Source organism: Xyrauchen texanus, chromosome 15 (assembly GCF_025860055.1).
Source record: "Xyrauchen texanus isolate HMW12.3.18 chromosome 15, RBS_HiC_50CHRs, whole genome shotgun sequence".
Lineage (NCBI taxonomy): Eukaryota > Metazoa > Chordata > Actinopteri > Cypriniformes > Catostomidae > Xyrauchen > Xyrauchen texanus.
The window spans coordinates 15,199,718-15,224,945 of NC_068290.1; positions in this window are offsets into that span (position 1 = coordinate 15,199,718).

Below are 25,228 nucleotides of genomic sequence, written 5' to 3' on the forward strand. Positions count from 1 at the left end.
AGTTGCCAAGATGAGTGCTGACAATCAGTCAGTGGGAGAACAATGTTTCCTGTCAGTAGGTACTCTAATCACCTCACTACAGTTTTAGTTAAACTGCTTTCCACACCCGCACCGCTGACACCCAAACCACTGTTAAAAGAATACCCTGAGGGTAGGGAGGTGGAGAGGGGGGGGTAGTCAACACCAAGACAGGTAGGAAAAGATGAAAACAAACAACTGCATTTTTACCTCTCGCCGTTTTCAAAGAGTGAAAGAGAGTTGCAAACATTGCAGAGAAAGGGAATGGAGAGAGAGAGAAAACAGCACAGACAGATGTAGAGAAACAACTTGTAGCAGGTAGTGCCTGTCAGAGCACATCAATGTCTACTAATTGGGTCATTTTTGATATGAGGACGGCATGCCAGCGTATTGATGGGGGGAGTGATTGGGGAGCCAAGAGCCTGTGAGGCCGCTCTGGCATGCAATCAAAGTAGGCATGAATGCTGCCTGCAGACAATCTGGCACATGCAGGCCGGGCACTGCCAGGCACATGAGTGTCTGAATACCGGCCCAGCGCCCCTGCTGCAGTCAGAGGAATATAATTTGTTACATGTGCCTTTCTGAGCTTTTAAAAGAGGGAGACTTAATCCACATGTGTAGTATGAAATTGGTGGTTTTGTAGCGGTCCCCCACCCCCCTTTCCCCAAAAAGCCTCTAGCTGAATCTTTTTCTCCCTTCCGATGTCTCAAATCCCCCTAGGAATGACCACGCTCTTTAGGCTGTGAAGGCGGACAAGGATCTTTAATCTGTGCTCATTGCTTGCTTTGACAGGATTTTGTTCTTTTTTGTTGTGTGCATGTGTTTGTTATGTTACGATAAAAACATAAACATAAAAAGCCCTCCTGCGCTTGATTGTTTGTTGAGTTATTTGATAGGTTGTTTGGTTTCGTTTTTCTTATTTTTTTCTTTCCATCACCCTCTCATAAAAAGGCGTAGCTACATAGTCTTATATGTTCTTGAATAAAGGAATTGTTAAAACAACATTGATTTAGTGCTATAACAATGCAAGTACTCGCGAGCACATGCGTGCCACTGCTTACAAGCACACATGAATGTGCAACTGACGACAAGAAAAATCACTAAAACTTTGCTGAAAATTTTACTGAAAAATTGCTTAAATTCCAGGCTGTTTCCCACCAAACCCTACAGTATGCCTTTGGAAGGCTTGGAAAATTATGCAGGAGTCCCATGGACTGCTTCTATGATACTTTGGGGTCCTTTTCTAAGCTTCAAAGTGAGTTGCTGTCAAACATCATTGTCTTAAAAAATGGACCAGTTTATTGCTTAATTCAGTGACGTTGGTTCGGGTAGAACAGGAGCATCACACACACACACACACACACACACACATACATATATATATATATATATATATATATATATACATAATCACAAAAATATATAACTGCAGTGATAAATATAATCATTATATAGAACTTTTACAAATGTAATTAAAAAAATCCCTTCTGGTCAGACTATCAAAGCATAATATTAATATAAAATCTTATGCCATTCTGTTATTTCAATTAACTGCCCTGTGTTATCTCATATGTGTCATCCATGTAAAAAGCTTGTCTGGTTGAGACAAATCTGGTAACATTTTAATTTTACTACTTATTTATTTATTTTCTTTACAAGATTTTTCAAATCACAGTATTGTAATTTGAGCAGTGTCCAATTTTTAGATTAGTTGGATCTTTATATTTCCCATCAGGGTCCTGTTTAAGCAATCATGAGATTAAGCTTCCTTGCTGCGTATCTGACAGTCTAGGGTTGTTTGTTTATTTGTTTGCATTGCATCTCTCTCGCAATTTGGCTCTAGCACCATACTGCAGCAGTTCCAGTTGGGTAATAACTGTGGGGCAAACTCCCACATCTCCAGAAAGAGCCTTACCTTTCTCTCTCTTTCTCTCCTTTTCTCTCTCACAAAAACACACACACACACACACACACACACACACACGTTTATGAGTTCAGCAGAACTTGGAGACCCTTCTCCAGACCTTAGGAAACCTCTTTCTGGTCAACAGAGCAGAAGACAAAGGACAACTTCTCTCTCCATGCCAAGATGAATCACGCTTTAACCTCATACATAAATCATGAGATCCGGAGGAGTCTTTAAGAGAGAGAGAGTGAGAGACAGACAGAGGGAGAACCCAGAGGATATTTTGCCTCTCAAATTCACCCACGCTGTTTTGGGTAAGTTAGATTCACTCATATACTTTAAATTGAGGCGGGAAAAAAAGAACAAATAAGCAGGTGCTAAGGAAGTCCCTCTGAAAAAAAAAATATGTGTGTGTGCTTGTGCCTTTGCTTCCATAAGTGTATGTGTGTCGACACACAAACAAGTGTGTGCGTGTGTGTGTGTGGTGGGGTGGGGGGGCTTGGTATAGCAGCTCTTTGTGCCTGGAGATCCAAAGAGAAGCCAGCAGCACTGGGAGAAAAGCACCTGTTCAAAGGGACCTAAAAAAGCCAGTGGAGTCCTCAATAGTCTCCATCAGGCCTGCTGAGATGCTGACTGAACCGCCCAGAGGATCTCAGGGAGCTCTTTCATCACATCCTCCCTGTGCATGGCCATCTCTACCAGACCTGCACATTAAGTGCACCAAACATATGATGAGGGGACCACAAAGAACATACAATGGCACGTTCACTGTGAAGGGACTGATTGAAAATGCTGTTATTTGACCTCACATGAAACTTCATACAGAGCTGTTTGAGTAAAAGACTGGAAATATATATATATATATATATATATATATATATATATATATATATATATGAATATATGAATTATATAAGTTTGGCTTGAATAGGCAGGGAAAACAACCAAGAGAGAGTTTCTGGAAACAGCCTTTATATTCATCTATAATTTTCAGAGTGGTCTCTGTCTTTGCAAAACTCGCCACCAAAATGTTGGAGTCTGCTCCAGATAAACAGAGCCCACCCCAAAATATTCCAGTAATGATATAGCACATGGGCCCTCAGAGGGATTTTTACAACCGTTTATTGCCCCACAATTTGAGGTATCATACATGTCTGTAGCACCAAAGTTGTTGGACAAAGTTAGGCACCAGACTTTGATCATTTAAACCTAACCATATATACTTAAACCTATGTACCCTATGTATACACTATAAAAAGTGATATCCTACAATAGTTGGCACTGTTTCTACCTCAACAAACCCTTTACATTTTTAACTTTAAGTTTTGTTTATCTAACATAATGTATGCAACTTAATTAAGCAATTTTAAATAATATTTTTAACATCAGATGTTACAACATGAGGCACATTTTTTTTAATTTTTTCAGTAAGTAATACGAATTAGTGATGCTTGCCTTAGCAAGTACCACTAATTAAGATGTCGATAGACTACAGATATTATAAAATATGTACAGATCATTGCTGTTTCTTAATGTTGTAGACAGCACATATTGCAGATGCAAGGCCACCATCTGTTCTGGTCTGGTCCCTATATACAGTATCTGGACCCTGTAACTAAACAAATAAGCACTTCTATAGGAACTGGTCTTCTTTACTCCTGTATTCTCTCTTTTCCCAATTTCTCCCATTACACTGCCATGATCAGAGAACCTGCAGTCATGGTAGCAGTCTGGAGTGTCGAGGCAAAGCAGGCCAAACCAGGCCTCCCATAGCATAGAGATTTAATGAGGGAGCTCAGAATCTGGAAGACAGAGGTCAGTAATAGAGAGTGATAGACACCGAAATAAAAAGAGAGAGACAAAAAGTGTGAGAGAGACCTGCACTTTTGCTGAAAATATTGCATCATTGCCAGGTATTTTCTCACAATCAAGAAAGCACATAAAATCATTGTTCCTCGTCTTATAATTACAGTACCAACCATATTCATGCCCCACAGAACTCTGCATAAATCTCATCAGATTTTCACAGATATTGAAAGCCCATTTTTTACAAAGTGGTACACATCATCCCCTTAACTTTAAGCTGATTTGACAATGCTTTCAGTTACCGATAAGAATGCTGTACGTTCATAACAGTTTAACACATTTTACCATATTGATAATGATATTAGAATTTGCTAACTCAACTAATATGTTGCATTCGTAAACATTAGTTAATGCAATAGTTAACATGAATTAACAATTAACAATATTTTTTACAGCATTTGTTATTGTTGTTTAATATTAATTTCTACATGTACTAATACATTTTTTATATTAAAAGTTGTACCTAATATGCTAACATTAGCTAATGCAATGTGAACAAAAAAACAATGTACATTAGTATTTTGATATATTATTAACATGGTAACACTTAAAAAAAAAAAAAGATTACATACAATATTTTATGAGACACTGATGTTAGAATCTCAGAATTCCACTATGATAATTGTTACATTCCTTTGTATAATTATCTATCACACGATACCAAAGTTCTCTGTTTTTGGAAAGGAGGTCTGATTTCGGAAGTTGCTAATTGCACTGTCACAAGGCTATCAGTGTGTTTCCACATCGTGGAAAGTAAAGTGCAGCCTCCTGAGGGGTCCCCATAATGGGGAGAGCAGTGCCATCACCTCGGGGCCTGAAGTGACAGGGTGTATGGATGTCAACGCAAGTTTGGTGTGAAGTGTTTGAGTGGGAGTACAGTTCACAGTGGGTCGATGACTTCAACCCATCATCGCCATCACTATTCTATCAGTTCGCAGCCTTTAGTGTGGTGCAACGTCTGAGATGAGCATAATTGTCACACTCTATCCGTTAAGTCAAACTATCACACACTTATGCCCAGCCAGAAGAAACACTTGAAGAAACAAGAGACCCAGACTCAACTTAAAATAGAAGACAGAAAGGAGGCCACACTGTACACTTTGTACAACATCCAAATTTGCTCCACATTCAAAATATGCAATTTTTTCTGCCATATATAATACAAAAACCAATATGTCAAATAACTATGCCAAAAACTTTGTATTCATGATACAGTACACAACCGCAATTTCTAAAGTGTGCATTTCACAGGGATGCAAACTCTTGAGGGGTGAAAAATATTTTCTGGGGATTCTTTTTTTTTTTTTTTTTTAAAAGCACCAATTCTAGCTATTTTAATAATTTAAGGATACCAAAAACATTGCACAATTGTGCAGAATTAGCTGCAAAAATAAAGGGTATATATATGGTATTATAAATAAAGGGTATTTAGGTGTGGCTTGCTTCTGTTTCACAAACTTGTTCAGTTTCATTTAATAATTAGTTCAGTGCCTTTACAAAAATTGAGGTTGCACTAAAACTTTGCTGCAAACTTGCCGCAAATGTTCCACAGATAATTTTCACATGCAAATTAAAATGAACTTTGCAGCAAAGTTGAGGCAAATTGTCTATTGTTGCTAAAGGTTTGCCAAACGATTGATTATTTTTAGAAACAAAACTTATATACTTTTGAACTACAAATGTTCACTTCCGTACATCTCTGTGACACACGCTCATGAGAGGGATGACGTAAGCTTGTTGGTAAGGTTGTGTCATGTGGAGGAAGGTGGCAGGAAGCACGACATTGTATATAAGAGAAACTTGCACAGACCACAGACCAAGTGCCGTTCACAAACCAAAACAGTTCAAAACTATTTCAAAACAAAATAAAATAAAATAAAATATAATTTCCAAATAATAATAAAAATGGAGTAAATTACCATCCTTTAATTCGGAGCAATGTCGTTGCATTATCAACTTGGGCTTTTTCTTTAGCAGAAAAATATAAGCTATATGACTGTCAGGAATTCAAGCTACGCAAGTTGTTAGTGAAACCAAGTGCAAGAGCTGCACACCCTCCAATATTTGAGAGAATGTAGGGGTGTACTGATATCCAGGTTCATCAGGATAAGCCAGAGTTTTAATCTTGATCATGATCATGTATAGGCAATCGATGAAAAGTTAAACTTTTTCTCAGCGTGCATATTCTTTGGGGTTTTTGAATCTTGAAGCATCCAGGATATACACACCAATGACCATTTTGAAAAATAGACTTATACAAATACACATCTACAGAAAGACAATTAAACTTTTGTACAGCGCTCCTTCTCTTGTAAACAATGACGCGCGTCCTGCCTCCTCCACGCGTGACAAGTGGAATTACCAATGAGCTTATGTCACCCCTCTCATGATCGTGCGTCACAGAGATGAAGGAAGTCAACATTTGTTGTTAAAAAGTATTGTTTTGTTTCTAAGAATAATCAATCGTTTGGGTTCAGAAGAACATTATTTGTGAACTTTATTGAGTCATCTGGATTATTTTGATGCACCCTAAATATGCATTTTTGACCATAAAAAAATTTAGTACATTCACTTGCATTGTTAAAAGGAGGAGGCCTGAAATGAAATCCTAAAAAATTTTACATTCTGTTTTAATGAAGAAAGAATCTCAGACACCTCTCGGATGGCCAGAGGGTGAGTACATTATCAGCAAATTTTGATTTTTGGGTGAACTATTCTCCTATAAGCATTATAAGAACAAAGCAGATCTATCATTTTCCTACAGTATTTAAACTGCTGAGCATGACTTTTATCAGAAAACTCAACAATAATAGTCTTATAATAATAAGTTATAAAAGAGTTTTAATAATCTCCTTCTGTCATTTTAAAGCACCTTTCACATTAGTTGCATCAAGACATTAACACTCCATTCAACGCAAGCGCTAAGCACCGCTTTGCCCTCCACATGATAAGTGTTGCAGAAAGTGTCACGAAGGGGCAATTTTACCATATAAGAAAACGGGTGATGCACACAATAAAAATGTAAAACATGTATTTAGAAGAGAGAAAAAAAATGCTGATTGCTTTGATTGCAGATAGTAATATGAGGACTCATTTACGCTAAGGTCTTATCATTTTCTTGGTTAAAGTAATTACTGTAGTTCAATAACTATAAATAAATAACATTAATAACTTGAAAAATTACTATTACAATTTACAAAATATATATAAACAATCCTCCACGTGCAGCAATGACAGCTTAACAGATCCTTGGCATTCTAGCTGTCAGTTTGTCCAGATACTCTTCATAGAGTATACTCTTCCTGAAGCACTTGTCTTGCACTTGTCTCCTGTTTCAAAAGTGGCTTTTTCTTTGCAATTTTTCCCATAAGGCCTGTACCACTGAGTCTTCTCTTTACTGTTGTACATGAAACTGGTGTTGAGCGAGTAGAATTCAATGAAGCTGTCAGCTGAGGACATGTGAGGTATTCTCAAACTAGAGACTCTGATGTACTTATCCTCTTTTTTTAGTTCTATATCTTGCCTTCCACATCTATTTCTGTCTTTGTTAGAGCCAGCTGTCGTTTGTCTTTGAAGACTGTAGTGAACACCTTCATTTTTTGTGGGGCAATATTCGAGTATTGTATGGCCTTCATTCCTCAAAACAATGATTGTCTGATGAGTTTCTAGAGAAAGATGTTTTTTTTTTTGTCATTTTTTACCTAATATTGACCTTAAGACATGCCTATCTATTGCATACTGTGGCAACTAAAAATAAAAAACACAAAGACAATGTCAAGCTTAATTTAAAGAACCAAATAGCTTTCAACTGTGTTTGATATAACAGCAAGTAATTTTCTAGTACCAAATTAGCAATTTAGCATGATTACTCAAGGATAAGGTGTTGGGGTGATGGCTGCTGGAAATGGGGCCTGTCTAGATTTGTCAGAAATGACTTTCTTCAAATAGTGATGGTGCTTTTTCATCAGTAATGTCCTGACTATAATTTGTGATCAGTTGAATGCTACATTGGTGAATTAAAGTACCAATTTCCTTCCGAAAGAGCAAAATCTGTACATTATTCCAAAATTTTGGCCGCCAGTGTCTCTGCTGTGCTAATGCAAGTTTTGTGAAAGCTCCTTAATGTGTATAAACATGAGCCATATTTACATAAGAATAGCTCTTCTGCCCTTTTTCACCTTGATGAACAAGGTAGACTGAAATGTTGATGGCGAGGTAAAGTTTGTTTTTAAAATGAAAAGTTTTACAAGTGCCGCTTCTTCATAGCCCTTTATGCTCCATTCCTTTAAGACTCAGCATCACTGTGCAGAATCACACACAAAAAAAAAAACATTTTTAAATAGTCTCAGTTAACGCGTTAACTTGGCAGCCCTTGAGAAAACGAAAACTAAAATTAAAATACTAAATATACAGAAAAAAAAATTTGTATCTAAAACTAACATCGAAAACAACTGAAAAACTAAACAAAAACTAACAATCAGAGAGTGAAAACAAAATAACCTAAATACAAATCTGATTGGAAAATATTGCAGAAAACTCTTTTCAAGTCTAAACATGAAACACTACCAAAAAAGTTGTAACTGAAATTCCGAGGTGTTCCCGTATTAAAGTAAGGGAATTCTTAGGCAGCTCTGGACTATTTAAGCCACAAGAGATCAATCTTACACCTTTTTTCCATCACAGTCTCTATATACTCTGGCTGTGGGACATTCAGTCCATACTGCCTGTTATCAATCCATGGCAAAATCTGTTTATTTGTGACGAACTTGCAGCTAAACGTGGTAAATTTGTGCCAAATATTTGCCAGAATACTATTTGTTTTTATTAAGGAATTACATTCCTTGGAACAACTATACAGAAAGGTCCAGGTGCAGTCCTGTCTGTGGCCCTGATGTACTGTACTGTACATCTCCAAAAGGCTGGCTGTGAAGAATGAAGGGACTGAAGTGGAGGGCTGAGGTAGGGATCAATGGGGGAGGAGGCCGGTAAGAGCTCTCGTCCTGCAGACATGCTGGCAGTACCGAGAATCTGCGGGTAATCAATCTGCTCCACGAGCTGCCCAATCCAGCAAACAGCTTTGTTTCACAGGACCCTGTGGAGTTGTGGAGGCTTTATTAAGACTCATTTATCCTTTAACAAGCCTCAGTGGTGGACAGGTGATGAAACACCACAACACCAACACATATGATTACCGCCATCTATGCCGGTGCAGCCTGTGTAAATTTTAGCATTTCACACCAGTTCAGTACGTTGGATCCGTTGTTTAATATTACACAAAAACCCTTGCAATCTAGCTGTATGAAGGATCAGTATGGTCATCCTTATAAATAAAACAAGTTATAGACTTAAAATTCTTTGCTTGTTCTGAGTTTGCCCTTTGGTTAAATAGAAATAACAGAGTTCACTGACCCAATGCCAAAGTCTTTTTCTCCATCACACAGACTTAATTTGAATGGTGGTAGCTTTGAATCTATTTTTTTCCCAAAACAATTTGAAAAAGGCACCTAAAATTATATATTCTTAGCATTACAATATCAATTAGGGCTGTGTCAATCCACTGAAATATCGATACATCGTGTTACTTTTTCTCACAATATTGTATGGATACTTTATGTCTATATTTATATTCTACTATTTGAGCTTTTTATACAGTATCATGTCCAGCATTTCAATAAAGTAGCAGCAAGTTATGTAAATAAGTGCAAACTCAGAGCGGCGTTCCTCTGTGCAGTCAGAAATGCTTCTATGAGGAACGAGAGCCAGGTTTGTTTCACGGACGCACTGGGACTCTCTCTCCTGTTTTTCACAATGGCCAGGCAAAAATGCAGATTTACGATAAATCACGATTTTTATTTTAACAATCCAGATATCGATTCTTAAAATCATAAAGTCGGTCTTTTATGCTATATGCAACCCTTCACAATGCGACTATAAAATATATGAGATTAGCCACTAGCTGGTCATTTTTTTGATTTCACTCACTAAAGCTTGGTAATTGGAACGGAATCATGATGTTGTGATGAATCGAGACATATCAAATTGTGACATATGTATCGTGATACCAAGACCAAATATCAATACAGTATTGTGAGATAATATATTGCAATATTTTGAAATATAATTTGGTCAATGAGTCCACCTTTCTATTGGTAAGATTGTTTAAGTATGAATACTTACTGGTGATGTAGACCTAATCATGATGACCTACTCACATTTCAATATAAAGAAAGGGAGGGAGAAAGAAATACTGAAATTAGACTAAAAGCTAAAACTATCCCCAAGGGCCTTTTTTACAGTTAAATGAAATTACACCCATCTCCCCTGTGGTAGCACTTTTTTAATTCATTTTCAGGGAAATAATTAGTTTTTTGTAATTATATGTGTGCCTTGCATCTATTATCTTTAATCAGTGGGAAGCAGCACCCTTTGGGCTGCAAGGTGCTATGCTGCACTTCCTTGTGGAACAGTGGCAGTTCCATCAACTTTCACATAGAGTGACAACAATAGACCCATATGTGAGCTATGCATAGCAATGGTGAAGTCAACCAAGCATTCTGTATCAGTGCTTGAGGAAGTATTCTCTTAATTGGGCCACGAGGTTCAGAAGCCCTTTTGTGGCAAGTGAAACATTAATTATATACCTTTTCCGACTATTGACGTGGCAAAAACCTCAATAGAGTAAGAATAAGAATAACCTCTTGTAGCCTCATGGGTCATTGCTTATTGTAAACAGCCAAATGTTTAAGACAAACAAGGGTGAGAGGCAACAAGGGGATAAAAGAGAGCAAGCCAAAATAATAATGATTCTTAAAATAAACATGAATTTGGCCAGCTATTTTGGTCAAGATGGCAAAATCAAGCAAATCTTAAAATGATAGTTTAAAATTCTGTCATCGTTTACTCACTCACATGCTGTTTCAAACACGTCTGACGTTCTTCCATGGAACACGAAATGAGATGTTAAGCAGAATGTTAGTCTTAGTCACCTTGCACGTTCATTGCTGCTGCTTTTTCTTTCTTTTTTTAACACACAATGAAAGTGAATGGTGACTGAGGCTAACATTCTGATCCCATGTTGTGTTCTACAGAGGAAAGTAGGTCATATGGGTTTGGAACAACAAGAGGGTCTAAATGATGACAGAATTTTTTCTTTTTTTTTTGCCTTTAACTATGCCTTTAAAAAACATTGCTGGCTTCTCTCATTAGGAGGTAATGCAACAAAATGAAAATTTCTTTGTGGCACGACAAGTCTAAACCAGGTTTTAAATCTTAGTCGAGGACATGTTGGGCTTGAGTGGCTGTTGTTTGTATGTTCGCAAAACCCCACTAACATACACAAACAGCACTTTAAACAGGACACAGCATAAGCTGTTAAGCCCTGAGACTGGATATGAGAACGCCATCGGCGGTTTAGTTTATGCTTGGCCACAACATCTAGTGCATTATGTCTTTCTTCAGAGCTACAAGCTCCCAAGCACTTGTATTAATTGAGCTGGTAATTGAACAGTTGTCTATATTAGTTCTGGTTCCCTGCACACAAGTCTTGGTTTCGAGATTACCAGCGATGTGTTTGCGTGAGGAAGAGGGGGTAGAAGCCCTGAGGTGGATTTAGAGAGTGCTTTGAGCTCACACTGCTGGATTCTATGAAAGGATATAAGAGATGACCAAAAGATCACCTTAGCAGCCAAACCTAAGCCTAAAAGAATTATATCAGCTGGAGAGTGATTCCAAGAAATCAATATAATCAACTGGCAAATACCAGAACAACACAAGGTATATCTCATATTTAGATCAAATTTACATCTGATATACTGATTGTTGTATAATGGAATTTTAGGTCAAATTTTTGTCATCAAAAGTTGCATTGCAAAGAGCTTTCGACCATATTGACTGATATCAATAAATAAATAAGTGAATTAATTTATTACAAAGCATGTTTCGTTTATTTTTCTTCAATCCAAAAATATATTTTTAAGATACTCATTTCAAGTTCAAAAACCTTTTCGATCAAATTGAGTAATCTTTAACAAAATCACAAAAAAAAAATTCTTGCTTTATGCATATTTATATATTTTTACTGCAGACAATTTGCAGTGTAAGGAGAAAAAACATAAATAAACTAACAAGAAAAAGGCTTTGGTAATGTGCTTGAGGCAGAAGAGAGAGAAAGATAAAACTAAATTAACAAAGGGGTCCCTGACCCCCTTTTGGACAGTTTTAAGTGGTTCCCAAGAACTGTTAATCCTCACAAGATGAATAAAAAGTGTCTGCACCTCATCCTAAGCCTGAAGTGGTTTATTGACAAAAAAAGTGAGGGAGAAAGTGGATGAAAAATTATACTTGGGACTTCTGAAGAGACATCTCCATCCCCTTTTAAGATGCATTTTAACATCAGACACAATTTGCATCTCACTCTGCCGACCAATTATTGTGGCACACAATGTGAAGAGGCAACAGTTCCAGAAACGCAAATTGTCAAGGAATAAAAACAAAATATACCAAATAAAAAAATAATATATAAATAGGTACACCTCAACCTTCAGAGAGAGTGGGTTAGTATGCCTCCTGATTTGGCAGAGGATTTAGGACAGTAGTTCTCCTCACAGAGCGACTTGTGGTGAAATAATTATGCCTAAGTGCTTTCAGAGTCCTGTGGAAAATGAAAAATGGTTGTGTCCGCCGCTAAATAATGTTAATGACTTTGACTAGAAAAATGCGATGCACTTTACGGCGCATGTTAAGAGGATAGCACATTGTTGGCTTAAAACAACCAACTTCACACAATATAAAGGATTTTGACAGCGGGTTTGCTGGGGGTGAAGATCAAGCCACACTTTAAATATCATACGCAGTGTGTGGCAGACACCTAACACCTGTTTGTGAGGAGTTGAGAAAGCTTCCTTTTATCGTTGATGCAGATTCAATGATTTCCTGCTAGCTAACAGCTTCTCAATATGGGAAGTCAATGCACCAAACTGGAACAAACAACGGCACAAAGCATCAAAAAGGAATATATTATGAATATTCAGCGAGGAGGGAAAACTGAATCCCTCATTTTCACCTTTCATCATTCTCTACATTGCAGCCTTTTCTTAACTGCATAATTAATGAATAAAAAAAGGAGTGTGAATTTGTTTGTGTTGCCAAATAAAAAGTGGTGGAAAGACGTGTTTTTTACTTCATTCCCTTTTTTTGGTCTTTTGTGAAAACAGTGGTAAAATACAATATGTATACTCTGTATATCTTGCATTGCTGTTTGCATTTTGTTTAATTGTAATCTATTAAATGTAGTTATATCAGTCGTCTGAATGAACTAGTTCTTGACATCATTGCTAGAACAAACGAACATTGAAAGTAGCAAACAATAAATAAAGGCTAAAAACTCTTAAATACAGTAAAAATGTACCTTTACCTGTGTAAAAAGGACCAACCCATTTATAACACATTGTCGTTATATCTGTCACTTATAGAAAAACTCATGATAAATACTTCCTGCACACATACACTATTTTTGAGCAGGTGCAAGAAAATTCCCAGCATCACAAATACACTTGTTTCTCTGACATCAATTGTTTCTCCTGTAAGTTTCTTGACCTTTCTGCGCAGTGATGTGCTTTTAAAATGCACGACTGCTATTTGCCTCCATGGGAGACAACTGTGCATTAAAAAGGACAGAGGAACAACAAGTCAGAAAAATGGGGTAGTACACCACATGACTTGTAGTTAGCACCGTGCGCACGCTTAGCGACTCACAGTCTTTTGTTTTCGGTTGTGGTGGTGCGCACGCGACCATTCTTCCCCCACTAAAGCAATATTTACACTGGGTATTAAGACGTGTTTTGTGCGATTCGTTCACTTAGGTTCACTAGTAGGTCTGGTCGTCTTTTTTGACCATATGTGTCCTTCTCATCTGTGTCACTGATTGTTGATATCAGGCATACTGAAGGAGATCTGTGAAGTTCTTTTGCATGGAAATATATATATATATTTTTATTTTTTATTTTTTTCTGATCAGACGATTATTTCCTTTTAAATCTGCATGTTACCAGCCATGGATCAAACAGATGCATCTTAAAGATATGATCGCAAAATTAATTCACAAACTCATGAACATAGCAACAGGAGATTTAATTAGAGATAACATGTCAACAAACAACATGAAAGAAGGGCTTGTGCCATTTTATTGCACTGATTTGCAGAGAACAAAAATACAGCTGAAAATAATGAGACAGCGGTTAGGGAGACGTCGGTGTTGTATTATTTTATTGTCTTATTATTTTTTGTCTCCTGCTTCTCAATGCATTGCTTTCCTCTTGCTCTCTCTCTCTCTGTATTTCATTGGCTGTTGCTCATTGTTGCTCATCGGTGCGCACACCTGGCGACTCGTTGGTCAGATTTCAAATAGGCTTGAAATCTGTCATACCATCAGTTACTAGTCTGGGCATGTTGCAGATCTGCGCACACTACATGACCATCGGTCATGGGATCTGAGACTTCTCGTCACAGACCAGTCACCGATTAGTCGCCGCATTGAAACATCAAAGTAGAAGAACTTGAGTCATGTAGTGTGTGCACTAGGCTTAAAAGGAGGTGTTTTTTCTCCCCCTATCCCTCCAAAGGTACACATATACCCCCAGGAATAGATTAACTGGCCTAGAATCAGCTGTCAGAATTTGATACATTCACAAGTTATGCAGAGAGAAAACCAGACAAATTCATGAATTTGTGATCCATCCCCGCTCTGGTGTGCAGAGAAGTAAGGGGAGCATTAAGCGCGGCTTGGCTGCAGGCAGGATGAGAGTACAGCCGGTATATGAAAGAGACGGCAGAGACTAATCATGTAACTGTAGCCTAAAGAAACAGTTCCATTATACTCTATTATGCTCCTGATTTCTAGGACCACATGACAGAATCAAAACCCTTCCAATTGCACACCTCTGCCCATGAAACACTCACCAGTGTTAGGACACAAGAGGACAAATGTTTGTCATTAAAAGCAAAAACACTTTTTGCCACTTTTTAAACTCAATTTCCTCTCAGTGACAAATTAGAGGACTGATGTACTGGTGTTGGTGTACAAGTTGGTGTATATTGCCATAAACGGTCTGAAATTATCTTTTTGACACACCTGCCAATAGTGGGTGAATTGAGAAAATGTATGACCATAAATAACAGTCATGGAACTGCATTTATCTTGTGTGTGTGTGTGTGTGTGTGTGTGTGTGTGTGTGTGTGTGTGTGTGTGTGTGTGTGTGTGTGTGTGTGTGTGTGTGTGTGTGTGTTCTTATGACAATGGAATTAGGCTAGTGTGTGTGTGTTCTTATGACAATGAATTAGGCTAGTGTGTTTATCTGTCATTTCATTGCACATTTGAGACTAAAGTAGGGTGACCAAACGTCCTGTTTTACCAGGACATGTCCTGTTTTCACGTCCTGTCCTGGCCGTCCTGGCTGTTTTTTATAAAGTGATACAGTGATAATAACAATTTTCTATCCATACAGAGGCATAGCCTACTTTAAATGTATTGAAATTAACAAGGCATCTTTGAGTAAAATTCGAGTATCATTTGAGTATCTCATTGCCGGGCCGAGTGTCCTGGTTTTTGGTAATCAAAATATGGTCACCCTAGTCTAAAGGATGATTTATACTTCTGCATTCCTACGGTGGTTACGGCATAACCTGCGTGTCCCATCGACGCAGACCAAACCAGCTGCAATTGGTGCAGTTTGTAGCCAGAGACCACATCCCAGTATGATTACAATATCTGAGGTAGCTTCCCATTTAACCCTATATTATTTTACTATCTACGCTTTACATACACATTGTATTTGACTCGGGATCATTAAAGCAATTGTCTCATTTAAGAGCATCTGCTCTTTTTATTGTCTGTTTGTGTTTCATGAAGTTATAAGCGAAATGCAACAAAAGATATCTGTTTACAGCTTATAACCCTAAAAGCTTTTTATTTTTTCAGGGCTTTTACTTTAAATAAATTTGATATGTGAGTGAAATAATATGTTTTGTATTCTATTCACAAACTCTCCGATCTGCATGATTATTTGACTATGTTTGACAGTATTGTGTATAGTAAATAATCATATTTCATAAGTTATGGAAATGGAACACATCAAATTAAAAAGCACCATATGAGTTGGTTATTTTGCCTATATGCATTTTAATGTATTTACACCCATTTAGTGTTCTCAAGTGAGGTACAGTTATTAATTAATTTGATTATTTCATTTTCAGCACAGAACATCAAAAGTATGCCAGAATATTTATTTATTATTATGCAAGCAGCTTAAAAGCAAGCAAACAATATTTTTCTCATTTACTTTCTCCTTGCAATACAGGCAACATGTATAATAAATATGTAGCCAACCTAAATTTCAACATTTGGTGGCTTTATGTGGGGATGTGAGATGCAATAGTTGATGCAACAGATTTTGTAGTGGATGCATTGATTTGTTCTAGTAGATAGTTTGATTTGAATCGCTCTTATCGCTTGAATCAGCGAGTGTCATTTTATCATTCTTGAGATTCAATTTAAACCATGCATTATGTGAATTGGGGTAATCTAGGACATTGGGTGAAGTGGGACACTAAACAAAATGCCTTGCTTCTCGCAAGCAACATTGTGTTAACATGACCATATGTTATGGTCTGTCATGTGATAAAATCTCAATTTTTGGTCTGTAGTGTTGGGGTGACAAAACAAAATAAATAGCAGAAGTCGAAATTGCAAAAATGTACAAGATCACCATAATTCATCCTATATTATAGTGTTTAATAAAGATACTGGAAAACTGGCACTTGTGAGTTTTTTTTAACAAAAATGTACCCTGGCTATAACTTACTAAATTTTATTAATCATTAGCATTGTTTTTATAGTTTCTTTCTTTTATTTTTCATTTCTTTAAGTTTGTCAATTTGCTTCGCATATTCTGCATTGTAAAGACCGAGCACAGAGAGTAATGTCCCGGCACTAACCCTAATGGTTGCTTTGTTTTCCATCTATGCTGTCTCTTTCTGCTGGGTAACTGCTGAATGTGCTCTCTTTGTAAATATCTTTGATATGTATTGTGATCATGTTTAAGCAAATATCAGAGCAGAGGCAGTGTAGCAGTTTGGTGGCCATTAAGATGCAGTGAGTGGCGTTCACTCTCAGACACTGTCTCTGCCTGCAAAGGTCAACTACCCCACCCCACCATACATGCACACACACATGCACGGGTAAATAAGGGCCAGTTTACAAACGTGATGAAGAGGAGAAACAGTTCACCTTAAAAAGCCATTAGGCGCTAGGTTTTTAACTTTACAACCCTTATTTTAATTTGCTATTGCTAGCCTCCTGTTTTCTTGCTTCCTGAGATTGGCAATGGACTGGCAAAATTGCAAAACAATCAGAGCTAGACTGTAACTTCAGCTAAAAATGTAAATCACTGTGTCTCATATGATGTACCATACACTGTGCATGCAAGTTACACTATACACTAGGGCTGCAACTAACGATTATTTAGATAATCAACAAATCTAACAATAATTAGAATGATTATTCAACTATTCTGCGATTATTGCAGCGATTAATCATTAGCTCTTAAGACTATTCAAGTCGTGCCCCAAATTAAAAGGTTGTATTAAACGTGCTTGCTAACAATACACAGGACAAAACATTTTTTTTAAATACCTCTAAATGACATTCACTGAATTATAAGGAAAGAAAATACTTTTTTATTAAGTTTAATTCAGTAAAACAATTTACTGCACAAAATCCTTTTGTTATCAAGTGTTTTTGTCTTGATTTCCATTTAAAATTGTCTAAAAATCCATAAAACAAAATACATTTACTTGAGAAGCAGCATATAAGGTGTTTAGACTTGCTTTAAGAGAATGTATCTTAAATATAAGTGTATTTCGTATATAAGTGTATTTTTTCATTTCGTATATAAGTGGATCTATTCTCTAAAAGCAAGTTTAAATGCATCTTTTTTAAAGGATTTTTAGATATTTCAAATATCTAAAATATTAATATTATATTCAACATTCTAAGATAATATTTTTTTATACTGCATAATAGCTGCTAAAGTAAATGTACATTGTTTATAATTAGTTTTAGATATTATTTTTGAAAAACAAGCCAAAACTAAAGCAAATCAATTTGTTGCAGTGTGTAATTAATCTTATTAATAAAGCTGCGTATTGCCAATTTTCTTCACAATAAGTAATGCACAGTGACATATATTATGATTCAATAAGTCATGAGCCATCACGTTATAATCTAGCTGCATTAAGCATGTGCACTCGAGGGATGAGCGTCCCCATGCCAGAGTGTGCATCAGCCAGGTGCAGTTTCAGTCTCTCACCCCTAGATCAGCACAGAGAATTGCCACTTTCAGAGTTTGTAATTATTTACATGACCTGCTTCCTTATTATTTGAACTTTAATAAAGCTATAACGTTAGCCAACACTGCAAATAATGTACATATTTACTAGGGATTTAAATAAACAAATAACATATACCTATTAATTGTTTTCTGTGATTAATCATGAAGGTACATTAAAACAAACATTCAAATATAGTCTTAAATATATTTACTTGCAAGAAATTGGTTAGTCGTCATTTATTTTTATTACTTTGATATGCTTATATTTAAATGTTTGGGTTTTTGGCAGAAAGAGTTCATTAGACACATTTTTACAGGTATAAATCTTTGAAACAAATATATGTTTACTGTACATGTCATAAAATCAGTGGACAAGCTGTAATTAAAAGTTGGGCAAAATCTTCTGCCGTTTGACTATTACGAGTGCCAATGGTGGATCAAACTATAATTTGCAGACCCCCTGCGGTATCACCGCGGACCCCCTGTTGAAGACTCTTGGCATAGAATAGTGCAGAAATAGGCTCTATTAAGTACCTAATGTTTTGTCTGTCACATTCTGTCCTATTGTGCATGTGTTCTCCAGCCTTTATCATCACACAAAACAAGACATGACATGAACTGATCGAACGGAAGACTCGAGAAGTGACTCAGAGTTTTTCACCCTTCCTCTCAACAGCAGTCAGTGGGAAAGGTTCACTCTCTAGCTGAAAGCACTACCTGTTTCCTTGGGCTTGACAGGTATCTGCACTGTCAACATGGATCAGACCACCAACCTAACCTGCAGTGGCAGCACATGACCCCTGCAGCAACACACCTCAACTCAGGCATGCCCGCTGCACCAGCTTAGAGCATGGCCGGGCCTTAGAGAAGCCTTGAATGGAGTCATCGGCTGCAGGCAGGGCAGGATTGTCCTGGCAAGCTACCTCTGAATGAGGTGGATGTAGAGGATCTGGGGTGAATGAAATGAATTACTGGAAGTTTATTGTATTTTTGTGACCCAAAACAGGTAGATGGAGCACAACAAAATGGAACAGAACACAGGGGTCTTGAAAAGTAACTTCACACACCATCTTAAAAACACACTGATTTAAAAGATGCATGGCAATTGCCAAAGATTTCCAACTTAACATATACCAACAATTAGAAAGAGCGCAGATGGACTACTAGAATGTGTCTTGTGTGTCCACCCGCTAATGATATCAATATTTCTTTCTCTTCGTAGCCTTCAAATACACAGTATATCAATATAATTATATATCAATTATATACACTCAATCAGCACTTTATTAGGAACACCTGTTTACATCAACTATCAAAATGAGGATCTCAGTGATTTTGACCGTGGCATGATTGTTGGTGCCAGACATGCTGGAGTGTTTTTATAACTGTTAATCTCCTGGAATTATCAAGAACAACTTTCTATAGAGTTTACTCAGAATGGTGCCAAAAACCAAAAACATCCAGAGAGCAGCAGTTCATATGGAAATGCCTTGTTGATGAAAGAGGTCAATGGAGAATGGCCAGACTGGTTTGAGCAGACAGAAAGGCTACGGTAACACAGATAACCACTCTGTACAATTGTGGTGAGCAGAATAGCATCTCAAAAGGCACACAACAGCAGAGGACCACATCAAACACTTTATTAGGACCACAGCATTCCTTATAAAGTGCTCAGTGAGTGTATATATGAATGTTGGTGTTTAGGTGTCCACAAACATTTAGCCATATATAATCATTTTATACATTCTACATCATCAGAGGAACAAAGATACTGGTCAAACTGACTGTTTAAATGTCAATAACTGTGTTGTGCAGGAGGATAAACAGTTAACACGTAGTTAACATGTAATTGTGGATCCAGTTGTGAGATCCTATCCAAAATGTGGCCCAATTATTGCAACTACATAATTAGGCACACAGCAACAATAATTTTGCATGTTCAAAATCTCCCTTGGTCTATGTCCTATTAATGTTGCTTAATTTGTCTTCAACCGTTAATCTTTTCATTTTTACCTGTTTTCTTAGTGTTTCTTACATGTTTAATTTGAATGCACATGCTTATAAACCCTTCCCTAGCCTCCTCACTTCTCTCTTACCTTCTTTGGTGTTCTCCAGGGGTTCTCTCTCAGTTGAATGGTCATGCTGGAGACCGCAGAAAAAAAGTTAAGGTTGCTGTGGCATTTCCTGAAATAGTGCCATTGGTTCATGTGAGCCATGTCCCATATGGAGCTTTCACCTGGAACAATGGACAGTTTAAGGGAGTAAACAAATATGGCTTGTCTACATGTCAAAAATGGTACAGAGATTGGTTAGGCTAAACCAGAATGGAGATCAAGCAAACTGGAAGGGAGGCATACTAATACACTGTTGAATATCAGAGGAATAGAATGGTATCTATAGTCAAGTAAGTATGACACAGGATGATTCAATCCCAGGGTTAGGGAAAGGCATCTGGGTGAGAGTGCTTTTAACTGGCATTCATTGTATAGAGTCTTTTATATAACTGTTGTGCAAGAAGATCACAGTATAAACATACGAGTTTGGATCCAGTAGTAAGATTCTATCCAATTCTGTCAAATTTTGACATCCAAGACCCTGTTTACACTTGGTATACATTTTGGGTGATCTGATCACAAGTGGACAGGTAAATCACCATTTACACTTGGTCGTAATATGCATCTCATTTTACCTGTTTGGATATTGAGGGGAGGGTCATTATTTCATGACAGCATAAATCAATCACTCTTTATGTGTTTACTGCATGATAATAAAAAAACAAAGTAAATGATGCACTTTTCTAAACACTAGGTGACTTTTCAAGCAGAATTCTCAGTTATTTTAATGGAAAACCTGCAAGTTGATACAGGCTTTTTTTTTTTTTTTTTTTACAATTGTGAAAAAAATAGAATAAAATTTGGAGTCCTCTTAAAGTATTCTTTGTGGGAAATAAAAGGGCCTTCCTCTACATACCCTATTTTCTCTGTGTCAGGACAACCTTGCTTCTGAAAATTATTAATGGCTCCCTTGTATGCTGTCATCTTTTTCACTTTAAACCTACATTTTTCTCCAGTCTCTTACAAACAGCACCGCCACCAAACAGGCCACAGATCAGCTCTATCAAACTCGTTAAGAGTACCCAACAGTCCCTTAGGTTGAAAAAAGCAACCCAAAATTGGAGCCCCTGTTTTTGGAATGGTGTGTTGTTTTGATAGTGGCATATTATCTTGCATGTGTGCTGATGTTTTGCAAGGATGCCAAGATGAATGGGTGGGGGGTGTAGTGGGGGACAAATTGCAGCATTGGGAGAGAAATGTGGCCTTCTTTTAAACTGAGTCATAAATCAAAACACTGACAAACTGAGAGAGAGAGAGAGAGAGAGAGAGAGAGAGAGAGAGAGAGAGAGAGAGAGAGATTCAAACTCAAAACTTAAAATTGCCTTGGCTCACTTTCTTGGTTTTCACAATTTTCCTAATTTTTGTTGATTCACCTTTCTCTCCTCATCCTGATACTTTGTTTACAAGCCTTTTAAAATGCAAAATCTCTGATGCATTAGCCTTCTTCCCTCCATCACAGATGCTCTTCCCTGGGTTAAAAGTTAATAACTATAAGCTCTTTTCTTCATGTACCTTTTTCACTCTCTCTCTCTCTATCTCTCTCTCTCAGTCTCCCCTACTCTAAGAAAAGTACACAGTGCTTCCCCTGGGCTCACAACCAAATGCCACGGCCACATTAACCCCCATCCGAATTCACACCACTGCCCCTCGCTTTTATTTGTCCCTGCATACATTACGCCCTCACGTGTCCTCTGAGCGTCTCTTGAGGACACCGATCTGCCCAGCACCCAGCCATCAACCATAGTTCACCGCCCGGAGAGGATGCAAGGTCAGTGTGAGGAAAATCTAGGGCAATAAGGCCTTGTGCAAAAACAAAAGTCAAATAATGTCTCTGTTTGTTTACTATATGATTTTTCCTATACAAAAGATGGCCTGTTTGTTAAAATTTAGAAATGGACACTACCTGTATAGATTGGTCACAGATGTCTGAGAGAAAGAGAGTATGTTTATACTCATTAAAAGGTTGAATGAATCGAAGTGAGAATGGATTTTAACATTTAGAATCTCATGTATACTAATTGATAATTAATTGCTTCTATTCTTTCATCAGCTACTTTATTCAACTCAAATTAAGGTCATGTTCACACTAATAAGTTTTATTTAACCAAAATTAAGACTGTTGAAAATGTTCTCCATAACCGCATACTTTGGAAAACAATAATGTTTAGTAACTGAAAATTTAGTTTTTAAAAACTTAAACAGATTAGTGTGGATGTGGCCTTAGTGTGAACGAAAAATAAATGAGATCGGAGCTATAGCTGGAATGTTTCACTCCCGAATCTTGTCATTGGTTAAAAATAAAGATCCCGCCCCAAAACTCACATCAATGGTTCAGTCAATGTTGCTGTGTCAGGCAGTGGGGATTTCTTTAAGACTGCAAGGGAAGCTCAGCTTCCCCTATAATGTCAAAAAAATAATGGTCAAATACGTACTATTGTGTAAACAATTTATTGACTAAAAATGCGTTAGAACACGTTCATCTCGAAGACGAGTTCGTTCAGAATCAGCTACATTACATATAGCAGGTCGGCTGACTCGATTTACTTCTCATACATTCCCGTAGCGTCAGTGCATTTCCCTGTTGAAGCCGAGCGTCCATTGACTTCAATGGGGCTGCTCTGAACAGTTTTTTCAGTGCTCGAAAATAGGCGGTCATTGGATAAATGCTGCGATTATGTCCGCCCACGGACGCTCAGCGTCTCTGGGGGTGAATGAGAGTGGGCTGGCCGGACTCCGGGCTTCAGCGTGATGATTGGAGGATCTGTCGAAAGACTGCATCTCCTTTTGATTGACAGCGAATCTGTACTATAAGAAGTCACTGAAGCTATTTCAGGCTCAGTCCCATCGCGGATTTCTCAAGTGTAGTCGAAAGACAAACTGCTGCAACCTATTTCTTTATATTTGTTTGGCGAAATTGCTAGTCAATTTGCATAATACATTTCACACAATTATACACCACATTCCTTGTTTCAGTTTTACCAAGTTTAATATATTTTGTTTTAGAGCGTTCGTTCGTTCGTTCATTCATTCATTCATTCATACAGTAGGCTAGGCTAGCGTCGTACGGGTGACAATGGCAGACGGGTGACGATGGCAGACGGTGCTAATATTGTCGACCTGATTTTGGCGAAGCCATTTGAAAGTCTTCCTTACGAGGAAAAAATTAGAATTAAACAGCGGGGCAGATCAACACCTAAGATTGATTTAGTGCAAAAAATAGGGAAAATAAGTTTATAATGTAGGCCGAAAATGAGCTTCCCCTCTTTGAAAGACCAGCAGCCGCCACTGGTGTCAGGCTGGTCAGAATTCTCAAAAAACTGAGCAATGTTTTGATAGCACCACAGTTTTTACACTTTATGGGGAAATCAGCCAACAAATAGCTTACTTATAGTCTCTGCTATATCAAAGGTATAGTTCAAACATTTAAATTCTACAATCATTTACTCACTCTCATATTATTCCAAACCAGTATGACTTTCTTTCTTATGTGGAACACAAAAGGATAATTTTTCATTAATATCCTGGTCTGTCTTTTCAATATAATGCAGTTGTTCCATTTTAAAGCTTAAAAAAATGACCCAAATGTATAGTTTAAAGTAGTCCATGCATTTTGTGGGTCATATTCGAAGTCTTCTGAAGATTATTTGACAATATTATTTGCTACTGTATTAAAAAGACAAGCTGGAATATTCATTATAATTATCCTTTTGTTTTGCATAAAAAAAAGGTCTATGGAAAGCAGGTTTGGAACGACATTAGGCTGAGTAAACTATGACAGAATTGTATTTTGTGGGTGAGCTATTCCTTTAAGGTGGGATAGGGGAATGTATTACAATGTTGAAAAAATGAAGGGCTCAAAAAAACAATTATATGGTATTATTCATCTGACAGAAATGGTGACCAAAACGGTCCACCAAAACATGTTCTCAGCAAGGTTTCAATTTAGACCTCCTGAGGTAAAATAAGATGTATTAGTGATTTATTTTGTAAGAATAAAAGTAATAATATCTGTACTATTGTATCTTGTATTTGTATTTAAATTATTCAAACACCACATGAGAGGGTTTAAGCATATCCATTTGGGCTAATCCCATTTTCATCAATTGCCACTTATCAGTATCATGCAAATACATAAGTGCTATATTACAGTTTTTAAATATTTTCTCAATGAAGAGGAAAATATTATTATAATTGCTCAATATTCAGTGGCTTGTGAATGTGGAAGAGCCTAATAATGCTCTTTGGTAGCTGCAGCTGTAATTTTGATCAGATTTTCAATAATCTTCAGTGTTAATGTCAATCATGCAAGTGCTTATTCATGAAGAATCAGATTGTATTCAAATCCTTCCCAAAAGGAATAGAAACGAACAATAATCCAAAAGTCATTACAATGAAATTGTAATACAAATATGATTATAAGGAGAATAAAAATCAAAGGGGATTTTAAAGAATGAAAAAGAGCTTAATGTATGAAAATTTTTAAAAGTATCACAAAGAAGTGTTTCCAGGGCCAGCGGAGGGAAGAAGAACTGAAAGGCAAGAGATTTTGCCCTGCTCTGCTGTTTGCTCTGTTTGTCTGCTTTTGCATGATTAATATTCTTGTCCACACCATCCCACCACGCCCCTGCAGACAGCCCCCAGCCTGCAGCTCGGACATTCCATTTTCTTCCAAAAATTCAACCCCAAAACTCTCAGAGAAGTCCATCAACAGTGGGAAGGAAGAGTTTGGTGATGATGGTCCTAGTATGCAGGCTAATGATGATGATGATGGTCTGGGAAACAAGTGAGGGGCCTTCTGGGAAATGAAGTGTCAGGGTGATGAGGTGGGGGGGTGCATCATGCTGAGGTGCGGAATAGCACCCCCACCCTCGGCGGCGCTGTGGGCTGCGGTGATATGCAGGGTCCATTGTATAGCGATTATGTAGGATGAACACGGAGGG